The sequence below is a fragment of the Drosophila erecta genome, unplaced genomic scaffold (genome assembly GCF_003286155.1).
Source record: "Drosophila erecta strain 14021-0224.00,06,07 unplaced genomic scaffold, DereRS2 tig00000092-arrow-pilon, whole genome shotgun sequence".
NCBI lineage: Eukaryota > Metazoa > Arthropoda > Insecta > Diptera > Drosophilidae > Drosophila > Drosophila erecta.
This window is the reverse complement of record NW_020825207.1, coordinates 16,372,179-16,387,035: the sequence shown is the minus strand read 5'-3', so window position 1 is coordinate 16,387,035 and position 14,857 is coordinate 16,372,179. Positions and strand designations below refer to the sequence as shown.

The 14,857-nt window shown below is 39.1% G+C and overlaps 1 protein-coding gene across 1 annotated transcript in view; it reads left to right on the top strand.

Annotated features, from left to right (window-relative positions):
• Window positions 1-14,857, top strand: part of LOC6549281 (neural-cadherin) — a 120,713-nt gene that overhangs the window by 7,243 nt on the left and 98,613 nt on the right. The window contains exon 3 of the mRNA XM_026980343.1: window positions 10,204-10,268. The gene's annotated coding sequence lies outside the window, so the exon portion shown is untranslated. The remainder of the gene's footprint in view (window positions 1-10,203; window positions 10,269-14,857) is intronic.

Here is a 14,857-nt window from a genome sequence, read left to right as displayed (position 1 = left end):
GCGGGCATTTTCCTAAGTGCTTAAATGGAAATTGAAGTGGAATTAGTTGCCTAACGAGTCGGGCAATTATCGGAAGACTCTAAGCCGACGTAGAGAAGTGTGACAGAGGGCCAGAGAAATAGATCGATCAATTAGGTAATTAGTGCTATAAGCGTTCAGTCCTGGTCGTCTAAAGTGTGGAACGAATCTTCTCCAAGAAGCCATAAGAAAACCATTGCAATCAGAAGTGGTTGAAGTAGCTCAAGAACTTATGGAGCGATAGTTTCCGAGAAGCGAATAAAAATAAAACAGATCCGACAAGATAGAAAAACTTTATCAAGTACGGATAAATTCCTAGAATACTTCAATGGTCCAAGTGGCCATTAATTGCTTGAGAATATCGATTATTTTGCTTGTGCTATTTATAACAAGATAGAGTGCTATAGTTGAGTTCTTCGACTATCAGATACCTGTTACTCAGCTAGTGGAAGTGCAAACGAGAAATTTCAACATATTCTGTAATATCAGTAGAAATTGGGAAAAAAATCATGAAGCTAAAGAAACTTTATAATTGGAAATCTATAGAAATTTACAAAAAATATATAAAAAAGTGAAAAATACCACAACATTATTCAAAAGTGTGGGCGTGACAGTTTTGGGTGGTTTGTGGGCGTTTGAGTGGGCCTGACAAAAAAATGTTTGGCAAATTTATAAATTTAAATTTGTTTAAAGTGTGGGTGTGACAGTTTTGGGCGGTTTGTGGACGTAGAAGTGGGCATGGCAATCTCAACATTCTAGCTTTTGTCGATCCTGAGATCAAGGCGTTCATGCGGACAGACGGACATGGCCAGTTCGATTCGGTTATTGATCCTGATCAAGAATATTTATACTTTATATGGTCGGAAACGCTTCCTTCTCCCTGTTACATACTTTTCAACGAACATAGTATACTTTTACTCTACGAGTAACGGGTATAAAAATTAAATAGACTGCTGGTAATAACCTTACTATTTTGTGTCGGGGTTGTCTAAGCCAGTAGACACAAAAAGTCAATTACCTATGGTAACCTTTTCACTTACCTTAAAATAATCTCAACCTGAATGCAAACCTGAATAAACCGTTTTGTCTTCACCTCCACATCCAGTTAACCCAAAAATGCGGCAATTTAAAGATTTATATCACCAACTATCGCTATCGCAGACAAAGACAAATTGCTACATTAAGCGATAACCGATCTAAGAGAAATAACAACAATTAATTCAATTTGCATTTTGTTTAAATAAACAAGCGTGCCCCGAAGAAAAAGGGAAACAAATTGTAAACGATAACAAAACAAAAAATGGAATTTTTGCCATGCATATGCAAATTAAAAAAAAGAAAAACCCAATACAAATTGAGGCAACGATAGGGATTGCCGATGGCGGAACTTATCAAAGCCCGAAACAAAATAGTTGTCGGCATGCGATTTTATTGACCATTTCAGATTCAATTAAGGGTAATTTAATTTCAATAATAACTAGATAGACAAGCGCGGCCAGTCCCCCGAATGGACACAAAAGATACTCGCACACATGTATCTGTATCTTGGCTGCACATGTATCTGGAAATCAACGCTATTCAACGCTGCTATCGATGGCTTTGGATTTTGGCGTCTTGTTCTGGTCATAGTTACAGTTATGGGCACACGGAAAGTTACTTACAATTTTTGAAAATTAATACTTCTTAGTTTTAACCAGCTCGGCAGGATTTGCCTACATTGGAGTTGTGCTGTAGTTTTCATTGGTCAATGTATTCAATTAGTTTTATAAAAATGTTGCCATGTATAATGTTATAACTGGTTTTTGGCTCTGATTTGAATGTTGCGTGCCACATACTCTGATGTGGCCTGCACTGCAATGACTCTATGTACAAATTCATTGGGATTGTCTTTATACCTATGATCTTAATTATACAATATTTGTCTTTTTTGTAAGGAAGTTGGCTTGAGTAATGAGTGAGCAATCTCGGTAAAGCCGCAGTGTGAATGTAATTTGTGCAAAATGTGATTACACAGTTTAGTTTATTAGACAATTAAGTGAAGAGGCACTCAGAAAAAAATGTGGTTTATTACAGCTTAAAATAAAACTTATTTTTTGTGGTATAACAAGAATTCAAAAATTCGATAATAAAATAAATATTCCTCACCGCTAAAATAGCCTTATTCACACTAATATTTAATAATATTCAAATTAAATAGCGATTTTATCTTAGGGCAAACCGAATAAATGCCTTCCATCACTTCAAACCCATCCACTGAACTCATTGACACACATTTCCCGCAGTCACCTGTCGGAAAAGGGTTTCTCGCCCCAGGCATTTTTTAATTTAACTGCCACCGGCTCAATTTCAGCTAATTTGCTCATCACTTGACCAAACACTCCATTTGGCCCACAGAAAAAGTGACCCTAAATAATTTTTGGCCGCTGATATGGGATCCGGTCCCTTTGGGCCGTATTTTTGTTGTGGCCAACTGGCTGTTGTTGGTTTTTCGATTTTTGTAGGTATTTAAGTTGCTGCTTTGGTCGCGTGCAGCGTCCGCTGGTAGTGACGTTTTTTCTTTACTTTGGGCCAAAACAAAAGGCGGCTCACGCAAATGTATTCCGAATTTGTTTCTTTCGCTGCGTTTTGTTCGACATTTTGTTGGGGAATTTGTTGGGCGCCAGTGCGTGTTGAATGCGTTTTACAAAATAATAAAAAAAATAAAAAACAGAGAAAAAATTATGACAAAAACAGCAGCCGCCGTGAAAATGTTTGGCTTCGGCCATTGCCAAACACACCACGCACATTGTATCTATGTTAATTAATTAACAATTAATTAGGTGCACCAGCCACGACATCGACCCCGTCGAATTGAATCGATGACGTCCCAAATGGTTAATGATGACTTTTTGAAATTTTTTCGGACCGCTGTTGTTTTATCCTCTGTTTTTATTTGGGTTTGGCCCCGTTTCCCCACACATTTCGGGTTCGTTGGGTTAGCGTGCCTAACCGAAATGTTTGGCCAAGAAAGAAAGGAAAGAAAAACATCGAAAAAGGGCAAAGAAGCCGCTGAAGTTGCCCCTGCCCCAAATATATTTATTTTTTCGAGCTCATCTCGTGCGGGTGCTGCAAACCTTCCGTGTGTCGTTTTGTTATCGGTCGCGTTTATCAAATGCGAGACAGCTTTTTATTAGACAATCCCCGTTGCCCGACCCGATCCCACTTTTGAGGCATATGAAATTGATTAATACAGCATGATAAATATTTTCAAATTCCGTTCAATTTCTTCGATATCTCTGAGCTGCCATTAAGCCCATGATCTATAGTTCTTCGATAAGTTTGTGTATGTCGGGGTGCAGCCTCCTTTGATAATGACGAGTGGAAGCGTATCAAAACCAATTTCTGTCGAAAGTCTCCCGGTAATGGATAAATAAGAACCTTATCGGAAGGAAAAATGATTAAAATAACGAATTAAAATAGAGGCAAATATTATCAGAGTCTCGTATTAATCTATGGAAAAAATCATGGGAAAGTAGAAAGCGTTGAATTTGAGATGTTCCAGTAATTTACAATCTAGGATAAAGTTCGATGGAATTAATTGTACAGCCTAATGGATTTTCGTTTCATGCGTTACAACAGCTGGTGAAAAAAAGCAGAACAAAACAGATTTTGATTTATCAATTATTAATCATTTTAATATTTTAATTCAATTAATGAAATCCCAACTTCAAAAGGGACCCATTCTAATTAAAATGCGCACAAACTGAGTTGGGGCTCAAAGAAAACACAAGCGCCTAAACCGAGCATTTAACAAGTGCAAAATCTTCGCATAAATCTGCTAATCTGTGTGCCTTACCACCTCGAAAACAAATGGCTTAGAGAAGCGCCGGAATGGAGAATGAGTCAAAAGGGGAACGTTTGGCCAAGCCCAAAGTAGAAAACAACTTCCGGCAGAAAGTTAACTTTCCCTTCCAGCAAAAAAGGGTTTTTATCTATAGAAGGTTAACAAACTTCGCGCCCAGGCAATAAAATTCTGCAGGGCGAGGCTTTTCTCCTCCCTAAATCACCCAAAGTAATACAAATTGCTTGCATGTCTGAGCATTTCATGACAATGGACTTCTTCAGACTGTTAATTAATATGTGCGGTGGGAGTTTGAAATCCCTGCGATTTATTTGGCCAAGCCCAGGCGTCTCAGCCAAGCTTTTGGAGCATTAATGACTGATTCATAATAGGTAAGAAGTTGTATGGGTTTATTTGCATCAGATAAGCATATGTTTATAATAAATCAAAACCGAAATTAATTAAAAACAGTGCAAAGCATAGGTGGAAAAATCAGAGCATGAAATGACATTCCGTTGATTGATTGAATATTTTCTGGTCCATGGATGTCGAACAGCGTAAAATCATGAAAATAATTTTCCAATTCCCTATCCCTACCTGCATTGCAAAACAAATTTACATGAACATCCTTAAAAAGAGTTTGAAAGGTGAAAAAGAGAATTAAAGTGCTTATTCAGCATGTAAAGTCCTAATCATTTTAAAAGTGGTAGCTGCAGTTAAAATCGCAGTTTCCAAGGCGTACAAATGATGAAATATAACGCATCAGTGAAATGATAAATGACGCAAGTGCAGTCCAAGGAACCATTTTTTATACTACTTAAGGGAAGTCGGTACAAAAAATGCCGACATCATCGCCATCATTATCATAAACGACAGAAGTCACAGTAATGGTAACAACAAAAGCTACTTAAAGCGCTTGCTTAATATTATTTATGCAGAAGTTCGGTAGAATTATTTTGATCATTTCTGTCACTCTAATTCATGAGAAGCTGTTCGGGGGAAATACTCTTCACTTCCTTATTTATTTATACAAAACTTTTTGTTTATGAGGCTCTCTGGCATAAATGGGCCAAGCCACTCACACAATGGTCACAGCTGGGGGTTTTCGGGGGTCGAGAAAGGCATTTCGGCTCCATATTATAAATGGATATGTACGCAAATTTGCTTGTGACTGCAGGCCTTCTAATTGATGATCATGTGTGAGAATACTTAACTAGTATTCCCAATTGCAGCTGAGAACCTTTTCGTTAATCATTTGAAGTCACAAGTTTTATGGATTTTAAGTTGGCCTTTGGAGGAGTTAGGCCGCTTTCACCTAGTTGCCAAAGTCGTTAAGGTTTCTTTCTGCTTTTAATGGCACTGTAAAACCATCCCTAATGACCCAATTCAGTAGGCAAATTAAACCACAGGATTTATGCTGATTTACACACGAAAACTGCTCCTGTTCGGAACATTGCTCAGTTGTTCAGCTTAAGCCCTAACTATAGCCATAAAATAGCCCCAAGAACAAGGCATAAAAATCAATATTTAAATTTTATTAGCCGCATACAACGGGGCGTGTGCGCCATGTTATCATCATCATCATCAAACTCTTGGCGCTTGTGCACGGCAATTGTAATTAATTGTTAACGTGGCTTCATAAATATATATAATTTGCTTATTTTGTGCAGCAAATATTTGCTTAACCACTAATTTACACACAACACTGACCATGCGGGCCTCAAAGAGTTAACGTTGGCCAACGCCTGTGGCTTTAATGTATTTTTTAAATTTATAATGACAGGGCAGCCATAATGTTAATAAACGAAAATTCTCGGGGGGCTTTTAAGCTCAGGAAAAAAGGTGGAGAGTGAATAAAGTCAATGGAAAAGTTATTAATGAAATATTAACATTTTATGTGATTAATCAATTCATCTTGAGGGAATGAATGACTTAAATTTTTATTTTCCATTAAAAAATATTTGATGTAATGGCAAAGTAAAAAAATACGTTTCGTCGAGTCTGTTCGTCAACCTTCGTCAACCTAGCCAATATCTGGTTTAAGTGAACTGTTCTCCCTTAATTTTATTGACAAATTACTTTATCAAATGTTGATCAGGGAAGAAAAACAGAAAAAATAGTTCCCCTTTGCGGCACTGAAAGAGGGCGAAAATGGGGAGTGCTCGATTCTCGATGGGCGGCAAAAGATAATGATTGTCTTGCTTGGATGCTCATGCAAGAGCTGTGGGTGGGGAGAGTGGGGGGTAAATGGCACTCATACATAATGATTATGGGGCCACTTTTCTCATAAAAATTCTAGCGGCAGCCCCACGATAATGATGCTGATGGGCAGATGGAATGGGATGCGAAATGCCACTGATGATGTCAAAACAAGCAACAAATTGGGTTCGACCCGCAAACACTTGTCATGGATTGAATCATTGATATTTTCCCTGATTACACTCCACATCATAATCATTATATTTTATTATAGTAAACGGTTGGCTTTGTTTTATCAGCTGGGCACCAACATCCAAAGACTTGCGATCTAATAACAAAGGCAAATAATAAGAGGAGCCTCCTTCATTTTCTTGGCATTTGTTTAAGAGCCGCTTGTCGGTAGAGTTTTGTCTTTGAAATAAGATGCTTGGCAAGCTTTTCCTGTTTTTTAACCCCATCTTGCAATTCCCTGCAAGCCTGTCAAGGAGATTCGCTTAAATTGAGTTTAATTTTATTAAACTAATTCGAGTGGCTACAGCTTTAAGCAGTCTAATTTGGAGCAAATTGAATCGAATTAATTAATTGAGTGACTTAACTTTGTTTAAATGGAAACAGACTACCCACCCCACTAAAGAAACGTCTTTCACAAATACAAATTTAAAAGTTTTGCAACTATTTTAGCATGGTTGTTAAATCCAATTAATACTGTTCCTAAAGTATTATCCCGTATAAAATATTCCGATGCCAGGGATTTGTGCCACCAAAAACATATTTCAATTGAATCGATTTGTGCATTGGCAATTTTCAGGCTTATTCGGCAGTTTTCGTTTTAATTATACTGTATCAGTCGTTCAAAATAAACCAGAATAAATATTGCACTTTCGAAGCATTTCCCTTGATTTAAATGTTTTCCTCCCAACGCTAATCGCCAAAATTAAGCCAATAATGTGCAAATATTTTCGTTTTACCCACTAATTTAATGTCCTTGCCCAATCGATTTGCTGTTCAACTTTCCCCATTAATTTAAAATTAGTTTTCAATCGATACCCACTATGGCTTTGATAACTTGGTTCGGTATTCGATTCAATTTCACCCACTCGGAGCTCACAATGCAATATGTTTATCAGTTTATTGATTTTCGAGGGCGCAAACAAACAAATGGACGAGCCAGCTTCCCCAGTGGGAAATGTGGAAACGGGGAAATGTGGAAATGTAGAAATGTGTGCCCAACTTGCAGCTGGAAGCTGTGGGGAGCTGGCTGGCCAAGACTTATGTCAAATGGCACAAGATCAAATATCCTGTGGTTAAAATGCGATTCAGTGATAAATCGGGCGCACATGTGACAGGGGGGCTGGAATGTAGCACAAACAAATAAAGTTGGGGCACTGGGGCCAAGGGTTACCAAATGGGGTCGTTAGAATGCATACCCACCCATCAATTCGGGAATTGACCACCCGTTTCCTCGGGAAAACTCCTCCATTAGTCTCCTTCGGCTTGGATTTTCTCCCAGCGGTTCATGTTCGTGTTTGCTGCGGTCGAAATTAAATTGCCATCTCCAACTTCCTTGGCCATTTTCATTTTTATGGGATCTGCGCTGCTGCAGCCCCATTCAAGGTTTTTGTTTCCAACTGCAGGTACGTGCAAAGTGCCGGGCCAAAACTAAAAACTAAAAAACAAAGGAAATTGTGTGGAGGGAAACGGTTTTTCCAACGCTAAATGGATAAATGGAATGGCCGGGTTAAGATAGCTCCAGGTTGATACTCGAGTATTCTCGGTTACCGTTGCGCTTAATGCATTTGATTTGCACTCGGCCGTGTCCCTTTCAGCCATCTTTCTCTTTTTAGCTGTCCACCTGTCATCTTTGTTTACCTCTTATCACCACGGACACTGTTATTTTTCAAATCCTTGCTTTAAAGGGATTTCCCAAAGCTAGCAGTGCTATAAGAAATTTGTATTTTTATCCTAATAAAACTAACTAAATCATTTTGGATCATTATGGATACACTTTTGAAACCTTTCAAATATATTTCCGCAGAGCCCAGAAAGGGCATGCAAACACTCTTCGCAACTGGCAGCAAACTCCGTCTTCCTGTGTACTTCCCCGTTTTTCATACAATTTTGTAACTTAACTAGGGTTCATTCATTTAGCAATGTCAACAGTTGGCTGACCAGAGGCGTCTCCTTTGTTCGAATGCCCGAATGAATGGGCGAATGCCCGACTGACTGGCTGAGTGATTGAATGGATGGACGTTTGGGACTGGGTTTGGGTCGTGTCAAGTGTCGCAGGCAGCGGAAATCCAAAACCCAGTCACTTCGCCGACTACAGGCTACTGACTACTGACTGCTGACTACTGACCAACAAAAACTAACTGGCTGAGCGACTGGAATGAATGGAAAAGGGGCATGCGAAATCTGTGAGCGAGGAAAAATGATACCATCCAATCTAACTGAAATGGAATTGATAAATGATGAGGCGAATGTTTCAGGTCACCCAAGACACTTCGGCCCATCGATTCTTCGCAAGACCTAAGGCACGGTGCATTCATTAAATGTTTACTGCCCGCTAATTGCAACTGGGATAAGAATTTTAAAGCGCAACACAGTTACGGATATAAAAATAGTTACTCAGCTGATGTAAGCCCATAAAATAGCAGTGCCTTTCATTGGCTTTAATGCGCAAATTATGTTAGTATTTATTGTTTACATTTTCTAAATACAACTCTAGAATTTGAGTGCGGTACGCTTAAATTGCAAACATTTTGGGCTGCAGACACTTTCATTTTGACCTCGTCTGTATAACAACACACATGTTCCCTGATGAACTCCACTTGACTTTGAGCAGCACCCAGGCCTGCAATTAATTTCACTTTCAATTTACTTTTAATTTTACCCATTTAACGGGCAATGTGTTTGGCCAGTTTGTGTTTGTAGGAAGCCGAATGCAAATTAATTTTAATTACCATCATTTAGATAATCGAACGAACTTGACCAGAAAAAGGGCCAGATGAAAAATTAAGCCAAGCTACCCTGAAGCTGAGTTTATTAAGTTCAGCGGATAATACTCTGCCGATACACTGGAAACCAATTAGACTGCTCTGAATTATTTAAAGCCCATTCTGAAATAGACAACGTTTAGTCGCAGCAGCTGCTGCTTACCACTTTTTTCCTGTATTTAGGGAACCTAGAATTAAACAAAGTCCAATGGTATTGATGGTGTAATTAAAGGCGTTTCAATATGCAAATGAACAAATTAAATGTAAAACTTTTGTATCTTCCCGAGTCTCCAAATGCATTTAAATCCACTTAAATAAATCCTCTGCGTTCCATTCTCTCACCCTCTATATAGATTGAATAAAATAAACCCTGCAAACTTTTGGCTAATGCCTGGCTTTTCCTCCGCTTTTCTCATTTTGCGGAGGGCAGAAAACTTTCCCACAAGTGAAGGGGAAAAATAATAAACGCTGTGTAGTCGCTCTTGTGTTGCCATTTTTCTGTGTGCTGAATTTTTGGCAATTTGCTTCGCCAAAGTTATTAATTATTAATTCACTTGTACCTCCTCGTCGTCTCAATTTCGCATATACTCTCCGGATGGTTGCATAAAAGCTTGGCCAATAGTTTTTGTTCAGCACTTTACATATATTGAACCGATGTCCTCTTGCCATTCCCTTCATGTGCCGGTGTTTGTGGACCTAACAACCATTTTATTGCTGGCAAGGACTTCCAGTTGTTGGTCTCTATGGCAAGTTTAAGTCAATCCTAGTTAATACTTGTTATTGCTTTGTTGTTCCACAAAAGTCCTATCCAGTGTCTGGCTCGCTTCCTGTTTGCCCCTCCCTCCATTGGCCAGTTGACTTCTCTTAACTCTGACATTTTCACAGATTTTTGGCTTTTGGCCTTTGACTAAGAACCCATCAGCCATGTCCTTGGCATTTGGAAGCTGCTTGCATGGGCTTTTGACACTGACAAGAGTTGATGCAATCGCAACGAGAATCAATGGCAGAATTTTCGATTTTTAAACACCTAAGGGCAAGTGGTGGTTTTAATTATGGGGCATGGAATAAGTAATAAAGTTGTATTAACTACTCATTGCTAAGAACAAATAGTTTACTTAACTTAAATGCGTAAAAGTGTAGTTCCTAACACAATATTTATGTGATTTTTTGCAGATCCGTGACATTCCTGTGAAATATGTGACAACTTTTTATTGCTCATTTTGGCACTCTAAAATATTGTAAGTATGTAAACCAATGTATTTAGTAATAATTAATAGTTATTAGTTAATATTGCACTATAATACTAGTACCGACATGGAACTTAAATTTAGCATAAATTGAGTATTCGCATTTCTGCTCCGCAATTTAAAACGTTTAACAATAAATAAGTAAATAAAAAGCAATAGAGCAAATCCGACTGTGGATGACAATCGGCCAACGAAATGTATTCAGCGAACTAATGGCCGAAACAAAAACTTTCCAATTCGTTTATGATCAATGCTGAATTTATTGAGCAATATTGCAATGGGCTTACGTCCCGCCGCAAAAACTAATTGCAGAAGTAAAAAAGGATAGACAGTAAATTGAAATGGTTAAATAACGCAACCACGCAACGGCAAAGTGGGGAACTCCTGGCGTTGCACCCAAATGAACGGCAGACACATAAATTACCAGCAGACAAACCGGGGGACGTGCGCATTGTCTGACATTGAAAACAGCAAAAAGTGGGCAGTATAAAAATATTTGGGGCTGCAGCGTGCTCAAGTGTCGCAGTTCTAATTTGTTTTGGGTTTTTGGTCCACTCTAATGGGGTTTTCGCATGCGGCGGACACAGCTGAAACCAAAGCTGAAGCATGGAAGTGGACATAGCTTAATTAGCAGAGTGAGCCAGACACTTGAAACTTTGGGTTCTGGGTGGTCATAAAGCCCCTGCAAATGCCATCAAGAACTCATTTCCGGCAGTGCGAAGGGCGAGTGAAACTTCCCACAGGATCGCCTGCAATTGCAACAAATTTGCAGCCATTAAATTATTAAATGGAGCGCAAATAAAACGCAGAGAAACGGGAACAAGAATCTGAGGGGAAAAACTTCTTCCTGCCTAATCAAAAGTTGTCAACCCCAAGCCGCAATTCCCCTCGGTGGTTTTTAGTGTTGACTACATCATCTTTTTTATTAAATTACAATACAAAAATGTAGGCAAAAATACTGCAATTTATTTGAACAAAAACAGTATATAAATCCCTTTACAAATTGATTATATTTTTATTATTTTGTTAAATGTTAGTTCTATATGGTTTTTGTTTTTGAATGGACCTGAAAATAACCAGCATGACAACTCTGCTTGCTTCCCTAGTTTTCCGTATTTCTCCCATCTCGTTTTCCCCTCTAATTATGAGTGTTGTATTTCTGTTGATTAACCTTGCCAGGACTTCTCAACGACATTCCAGCAGTAAAGTGTATCTGTAACTGCGAGTCTGCCTACCACATACGAGTATGCATCTGTATCTGCATGTGGGTGCCCCTACTTTAGCTAGTTCTTTTACCAGCTCGTTCATTCTAATTGAGTTTATGAGGCCCTGACAGGAGGGGATGAACAAAATCCACTAGTAACTCCCGGTGCCTTGGGTTTTGCAGTTGTATACCTCTCACTTGTCGGTCACATTGATGCATGGCTTTTTAATAGAAGGGGCAGCAAGAAAATGAAGATTAACTTCTTACTGGAGGGAAGGATTTATGGTTGCGAATTACAGAAAAAAGGGAACTCAGTAGTGGATGACAGTGAAGTGGAAATGCCGAAGGCTTTATGTTGAAAGCGAAAAGCTGTGTGGAAAGCACAGCTTTGCATTTGACTTACACGCAGTCTCTAGATGGCCTTAGCCAACACTAGCACGAATAACCAGAGAGAACGTAAATTGTTTTAGTGAAGAAGATTTAGTGGGCGTGGCCCACTATTATGAGTAACAGGTTCAAATTCGTGAGCTGGAAATATCTAGTTGTCCATTGGAAGATTATATTTAGTTAATTTCGCATCAGCTTCATCATCGTAAGCCTTATACCAACTTAACCAACACTTGAGTGTCTGGCCCTTGACCAAAACCAATTTGATTACCATTTATATATCCATAATGTAATATGACGTGTAAGCAATAGGGCCGGCATTAGGAACGTTCTTGTTGCCACTTTTCCCAATCCAAATCAAGGCTTTGGAAAACTTTGACTAAGCCGCAATACAAGCTCAAGATGCCGGCCAAAGATGAAAATCAATTTCCACATCTAAACTGAATTTAGCAAAAAGATGGCCACAATACGATTCCAATGCCGACAGAAACTCATCGTTAGGGGCCGAGTTGGGAGAAGAAGGAAAAAGACTTCTTCCTGTTTGGCTGGCCGTCTTTCTTCCTTTTTATATATGTATATATATTTCATACGTTGCTTTTGTTGTATTGGAAAAGTTTATCCGAAGCAAAAATCTATTAAGAAAGTTTTCCCACAACGCAGCAGTTTGGTTATGGTTTTTGTTTTCTCATCCTGGCTAGAAAACTGTAAAAGTTGCACTTGGCTTTATGAGTTAGTTGGGCTCTGGATTTGGATTCGAGTTCGGCTTCTTGTTCGGGGATAGAGAATAAGTGTTAGCGATAGGCCATGGAAACCTTGGGAACAACACTTCGGCATCCGTGTGCCTCCACTTGGCCCAAAGTTCAGTGGGCTGTGCTGCCTGTGCCTGGCTGCCAAATTAGTTTTGCAGTGTACATTGACATAATTTTCCCACGAGCATGTTGCTCGCAATTTGTTTTCATAATTTTCCCTCTGGCATTCGCAGGGCCCGCTATTGAGTTTTAATTAACAAAGTTGGCAGTGACAAAAGGCGTTTTGTAATTATAATTTCATTTTCACATTTCTAAAATTCTATTTCGCTGCTTCTCCAAGGCTGCTGCCTCCATCAATTCCAGACATATCAATTGTCGTTATTTGTTAGTGTCGCTCCCTAAAGACCCCAAAAACAGACACCCATCTCGGGAAAACTGGTGAATGTCTGGGAGATGCCCCTGAATGTCTGTGGAAAGTGCTTTGAAAAATTGCTTAATGCGCTCCCAGCTTGGGGTAAGAGCCCGGGAAATAAAAGTACGGAAAAATTGGCAAGGAAAACTTTGGATATTGCATTGCTTTTATTTGGATTTCTTTAAAGTTTTTCTCACTCGTTTTTATATTCCCGGCTTCCTGTCCAGTAGCTTTTGCTGATGCGTGTAAACTCTGGCATTTGTGCAAAATTTAACAGACTCGCTGGAAATGAGGAGGAAAATGTGAACAGGGGAGGAAAATACGAACAAACCTTGAACTCAACTTGTGGAAAGACAGCTTCGCGAATTTTATGATATTTTTATTGCCCTTAAAGTGGGGAGTAATGCATCATGAGGCGGACTTGCAAAATTAGGGACGTAAATGTTTGTTTTATGCAGCGCATACTTATTTTTCATTTTAGCAACTTGAAATTTTTATGCCGAGTTTCGAATTCTGTTTTTTTGGCCGACACATTGACTGATAATTGGGCCATTGCAGCCGGAAGCATAAAAGATCGTAGACATTCGGAAAAAATACTCTACAGTGAAACTCCAATAAATAACTAATGAGAGTGGCATTAACAAAATGTGCCATCAAATTGCGACACTTGAGCGAAACGGCCACCAAAACTGTGACAAAAGAGCCAAACAGTCAAGATCCCGTCTTGAGTACCCAAACCCGAACTCAAAGTCCCGCTCATGTCAAGAGAAAACCCCGGGGTGTGAGGAAATTGCAGGACGCGTACGTGACTCGAGTTGAGTGTTAAGCCACAGGAATGGGCTACGAAGTGCTGTGGAATCAGCAGGATGTCCGCATGTCCTGCGCCAGTGATGGCTGATTCAGTCTTACTTGTCTTTCAAGTTCTGAAGTTACGAAAGTGTATCTTTAACTAATTATTAGTACTCATTTATTTTAAGCTTGAATACCAATTGCCAACATTTTTTACTTACACATATGACAATTTGAATGTTTTCATTAAAAGTAATTATAGAATAATTACAAATAGGTTTATTATAGCACCAATATGTGTATCTAATTAGCTGCTTTCTTGCTTTCTGCTGTCTTCCATTTGGCATCACTGGCTCGCTTCTTTGAGTAGCTGATGATGAAGGTCTGCCTGATTTTCAGGACGCTCGGCGTGGTCCTTGGGATAGAGGGATTCAGGCCATGTCAGACGCCACCGTTGGACTGGTCAGAAATGTGTCTCAACTGGTAACAGGCTCAGCCCTCATGGGTGAACACAAAGTTCGGGGGATAATGCGGCTGTGAGTTGTTTTCGCAAAATGAAGATAAATGTTTTAATGCAAAGTTGAAAGACTGAAGCCACACAGAATGGCAAGTGAGTTGCAGGAAAAAGTTGAAAGCAATGCATTTTTTTTAGAATTTTGGGGGATAAGGCAATCTTATAAAAAAGAGTAAGCTAGGAAAATAAGAAATCAATATGTGGAACCTTTCCAAAACTAAGCAATTGTGGAATGGCTTAACGTTTATTCAGTTTTTTTGTGCTCCTAATATTATAATCCTCTTCACTTCCACGTGTAGATAACCTTAATACCGTTCCCGCACTTTTAAGTTGTATGTCTAACTTTTCCATATGCATATAGGAATTCATCCCCTCCGAAGAGTTTAATATCTATTTTTTTAGTATCCCACGCGATCCAATTGCCGCTTCCCTTAGGTGTCGTTGAAAGAACATAAATTAGGGACCAATTCATCGATATGGACACATATCGGGTGTCAGGGAGTGTCCGGGCAGGTCCTTTGGTGA